We start from the raw sequence: 5573 nt of genomic DNA on the forward strand, positions 1-5573 counted from the left end.
TTGCTTAGGATATTGAGTTATTGACACAGGAAAACATGTCCACAAAGGTCCCAAACTGCACATGGCTGGTCCCATTATGGGACCACAAACAAATTAAAAACATGAAATATTGTTATGGTTTTGGAAGCAAATTAAGCAAGCAGCAAAACTTAAACAATGTGTTGTGTCAACTAACAAAATGCATGTGTCATGGTTGAGATGAGTTGATACCTGCATAATCCACACCTTCTTCTTTTGCCATGTTCCACTCTTCACCAACACACACATAGAATGAACTAAAATTAGATTATAATTATTTTAGAATGAACATTTTTATAAAAACTTTGAAGAGAAAAAATATTTTTTTTAATAAATTAAAATTAGTTTATAAAAATTTATAGAGACGCATTTCATTCGTTTTTAAGGCAACATAAAGCTAAATCTCATTGAATTTTAGGATATATTTGGACCCATTTTTCATAAGTACTTTTTAAAATATAGAAAGATAAAATTGATTCCTTCACAATTTAAATTAATTTATGGATAACTATTTTATAGAAATTTGGTGTAATTTTTATAAATTTTTCAAATAATTTCATATTTTTCTTATTTACATGGTTTTATGACAAAATTAGTCCAAAAGATTCTTAATCTAGAAAAGAAAAAATGTAGTCTCTGAAACTCTAACTTAGGTAATTTAATTTCTTTATTTTTGTGGTTATACTATCTAGGATCATGTAACAGTATAAAAAAGAAGCAGAAGCCAAAGACCCGCCGTCACACACATTCTTTCTTTCTCTCTCTCTCCAATTCTCTTCTATCTCTCTCTCTTAATTTCTCTCCCAAACTTCATCTATTTTAGAATCTGATCATACCACGCTGTAGCAGAAGAGTTAAGGAATATTTCTACCCGATCAGATTTTCAAACAGAGTAAGTTCATTTTTACTCTAAATATCCTTTGTTCTCTATTTTTCTTTAGGATTTAGTCATCAATCTTGGTGGGGTCAGTTGAGAAGTTTAATCCTCTCAACTTATTCTATTATATACTGAAATTTTGTTCTGTTTGGATAATTTGCATTAGGCCCGTAAATCTTGAAGCTTATCCAAACGGTGGGGAATAAAATTCTAAAAGTTGCTTGGAAAGCAAGCAATTGAGGTAAGGGAAGCTAAATTTAATTTTTAATAGCACCCTAAGATAGAAGATCTGAATGCGAGAGGGACGTGGTCTCCCAATATTCAATTTATCTTGCAGGGATGTTGTGTGTTTATTTATATTGGGTTGTTTGTTTATATATTATTTAAATTTGAGGAAATATTGAATTTTGATGATTTAGTATTAAAGTGTTATTTTCTTATGTCAAATAAACTTTTGAATATTGTGGATAACTTTTTGAATGATATTGTATGACGAAATGGTATGAAATTGAATTCATACATTTGGGATAATGTATGGACTGATGTTTGTTGTGTATTAAGTATTGATGCCTATGTGATAACAGAGATCTCCGAGCTTCACTGATGATCTAAGTCACATAGACTAAGATATCAGGTGGTGAGAAGCTGATGGGGGAGTTCATGCACACCGTGACATATGAGATGCACGGCTTGGGTTGTATTGAACTTACCCTGATCCTTTATGTTGGATTCGCTGGTAATCTTTGGATCAGGTGATAGTCTCTGGTAGGACTTACTTAATACGGGTCTTCCGGAAGACGTTGTTTGTTGAATATCTTGGATGTGTAGATCCATGTGAGATCTATGTGATTGTTTTAATGTTGGGATTTGAAGAAGATTGTATAATTTGAGAAATTGATCATGTAACTTGGTTTTCTCTTTTGATTTAATTGCGTATATTATAAAATTCTATTTTCACTAGCTTACCCTTACTTTTCTTGCTGTGTTTGAACTGCGATGACTGTACTACGTACACGAGCAGATGATCTTACAGGTGTCTGAGGATCAGAAGAGTTTTAAGGCGTTGATTTTGAAACTTATATTGAAAATATTTGTATTTCTATATGTCCTAATCACGTATTAGGAATATTTTGAAAAACGGTAAGCTTGTATAGAAATATGTAGAACCGGTATTGTAATAGTTATATGTAAATTATGGGGTGTTACAAATCACCTTTAGAAAGAATTTTTATTTATTTTTGTAAAAGGAAATTTTTAGAATCTCCATTTTTTAAGGCTTTTTAATTTTAATTAGGAACTAAGGTTCTTAGTGGAGAACAAAGTTGTTGCATAAGCAGTAGGATTTGAATAAATTTGCTATAAAAAGAAAAAATTAATTAACAGCCACAATAGAAATCTGAGATTAAATTTAAAGAAATCCAGTACTACATCAAACTAATTTATTTGGATTTGGATGTAAATCCTCTTAAATATGTGATGTGGTATGGTAATATCAAAAAGAAAATAAAAATTTATTTCTTTATTAAATTTAGTTAGTGAATTAATACTTAATGACTTTTTCATTTAATAAACTATATTTTTTTTCTCCTCAACATAAAGCTATCAAATCATTCAACAATATATGAAAATATTAGAATTGAATTGATTGAACGTGACGATAGGGTGATTTAATTTTGGCAAATAAGCATGATGTGAGGTCCTCACGGATAATGGATTGGACAAGTGGCTTAACAAGAACCACTTTTTCCCATATAGAAATATCTGCATTGAATTTGTATTGAATTTGCATTAACTTCTGATTAATTCAAACTCCTAGGCAAAATAAAAGAATTGGTCTGTATTAATAACCACAAATATTGGTACCCTAAAGCATACTAAGGTCACAACCTACTTTATCCCTTTAAATTATATAAACGGTATGGCTTGAGTTTTATTTAAAAATAAATTTTAAATGAATAAAAATAAAAGTCTATATTTATATTATAAATTTATTTTTTATTTCATTCAAAGATTCATCTTTTTAAAATTTATTTATCTGGACTGTCTAGAGGAAAAATTTTGATTACTTGTAATATTGAGGAGATATTGAGATCAAGAGTATGATAGAGGGAGAAAAAAACTGAGATCTTGGTAAGTAGTTTAATTTCTATTATGAATAATTATTTTTCTTCTATCCTTTGGGTGGTTTGTTAAAAAGGAGATGTTGTAGGTAGTTGGTGCATTACTTAAAGCACTACTAGATTTCTAAAAATGACATTGGAAGCTTTAACTAGCATACATGCTACCACTATGTAATGAGAATTAATGTTAGCTTTTAAATCAATATAAAATAATTGTTTAGAAGTGTGAAGAATGTAGTTTGAAATTGTATATTGAAAATTGTATACCTTTACATATGACATATGGAATGGAATAATGGGAAGTGTATATGTTGTTAAATTTTAATTAGGAGATTTTCAACAATACAAATTAGGTTTTAGATTAATTTAATTATAAATTTTGTTAACTCGTGTTTATTTTCTCTATACATATAAATGATGACTTACCACTCATTACATTTACTATTCACCATTGCTCAAGTGAAGTGATGTGATTTTTAACTTAAGAAAAATGTTGTAGCTTGAGCGAGAGAAGGTCAAGACAACTCCTTATCTGAAAGTGATGTCCTTCATACACGTGTGTCATTGCTAAAGTGAATGTGTGATCATTCAAGTGAGAAGCATAATGGTGTTGCATGAGCTCTAAAATCTTGCAAATCATGTTGATCACTCAAGTGTTGATGAAATAGTGACTTTTATGTTTAGTCAGAAAATTTTCTACTTGTTATACTGTGTGTGTGCGTGTTTGTGTTTTAAAAGAAAGTACGGCTAAAATCACAATAAAAAAAAGGTGAATTGGTTTAAAAATTTGACCTTTTGTGATTAAAATATTATTTTTTTTTTTGAAAATTTTGATATTGAAGATAAATATAAGTAATGACAATAGTTAAAATGAATCAAAGAAAATCAAGATAAAAATGATAGAAATATATTGATTTTTTTATAATCGTTTGATTCCACAAGAATCTACATCCAGTTTATTTCAAACAAGCTTAATTTAATTTTTCATTAAATTCTTGTATTATTCAATTACAAGAGCACCTACGTAACTAAAATAAGAATTACACAACATTTCTTGAAACACGCTTCAACAAGAACTTCAAGATACCTACAAACACACCACTCATAAGCGTATAACAATTCGGAGAAATGCAAATAAAAGGAAAGATATTACCTAAAGTGACATATCTTTTCCAAAAGAATTACAATAGAAATCATATACATATATATATATATATATATATATATATATATATATATATTAGAGAGAGAGAGAGAGAAAATTTGGGAGAGGTCTGTACATCTGATTGATTTGGTAGTAGATAAATCACACTGACATAAGAGTCGGCTTGTGCCCGGGTCGAGCAAAGTCAAGCCAGCCCAGGCCTAGGTGGAGTTGAGTTGGCCTGATACCAGATCAAGTCGGCAGGTCCAGGCGGAGCCAAGTTGGCCATGGTCCAGGTCAAGCTGATTCGGCCTGGTACTAGGGGCCGCGGAGCCAAGTCGGCCAAGGTCCAGGTCAAGCTGATTCAGCCTGGTACCAGGGGCCATATCGAGTCGAGTGTGCCCGGATCCATGTCAAGTTGAGTGGGTACGGGCCCTGGTCAAGCTGAGTCGGCCTGGTACCAGGTTGAGTCGGTACCGGACCTAGGTAGCGCCAAGTTCGCTCAGGCCCAGATTGGGCTGAATCGGCCTGGGCCCATGTTGAGCCAAGTCAACCGAGGCCCATGTAGAGTTGAGTCAACTCATGACCATTTTGAGTCGAGTGGGCTCAACCCCATATCAGCCAAGTGGGTCCAGATAAGCCAAGTCTACTCGAGCCAGGGTTGAGCCAAGTCTGCCCAACCTCAGGTTGAGCCAAGTCGGCCTGAGCCCAGGTCGAGCCTAGGTCGAGCAGAGTCGGCTCGAGCCCAGGTCGAGCATAGTTGACCCGAGCGCAGGCTGAGCCGAGTCGGCCTGAGTTCAGGTTGAGCTGAGCCGACATGAGCCTAGGTCAAACTGAGTCTGCTCAGGTCCAGGTCGAGCGGAGTTGGCCTAAATCCAAGTCGAGTCGAGTCGACCCAGTTCATGTCGAACCGAGTTGGCCTAGATTTAGGTCGAGCCGAGTCGACCCGGGTCCCAAATCTAACCAAGTCGACCTGGGCCAAAATCGAACCAAGTTGGCCCGAGCCTAGTTTAAGCTGATTCGACCTGGGCCTCTAAGTCGGTCTAGATCCAAGTCGACTGAGTCAACCTGAGTCTAAGTTTAGCCAAATTAGCACGGAACTAGATCTATCCAAATCGATTTGAGTCCACGTCGAGTAGGCCTAGACACAAATCGAACTAAGTCAACCCGTATCAAAATCAAAATAAATTGGATCTAATTAACTAAGTGAATTTAATATATTTTAAATAAATTTAAAAAAATTCAAATAAATTTCCATTAAATCAGGATTGTATTAGATTGGAATTACAATTCTAAGTGTTACAAATATTGCCACCTAAAGATCCAAAATGTTGATGTTTTATATTTTAGTGCAACTTGTGTTTGATTATATAAATTTGTAATGTACGGGTTCATAATGTGGCAGCATATTATA

General features: G+C 33.6%; 1 long non-coding RNA gene across 1 annotated transcript; it reads left to right on the top strand.

The window, feature by feature from the left end:
• The first annotated feature begins 755 nt into the window (after window positions 1–755).
• LOC150027257 (uncharacterized) lies at window positions 756–2192 on the top strand. Its single transcript, XR_016521725.1, has 3 exons — window positions 756–910; window positions 1062–1136; window positions 1917–2192. It is a non-coding gene; the product is annotated as an uncharacterized LOC150027257 (long non-coding RNA).
• The last annotated feature ends 3381 nt before the right edge of the window (window positions 2193–5573 follow it).

The sequence above is a fragment of the Phaseolus vulgaris genome, chromosome 6 (assembly GCF_051622355.1).
Source record: "Phaseolus vulgaris cultivar YP4 chromosome 6, ASM5162235v1, whole genome shotgun sequence".
Lineage (NCBI taxonomy): Eukaryota > Viridiplantae > Streptophyta > Magnoliopsida > Fabales > Fabaceae > Phaseolus > Phaseolus vulgaris.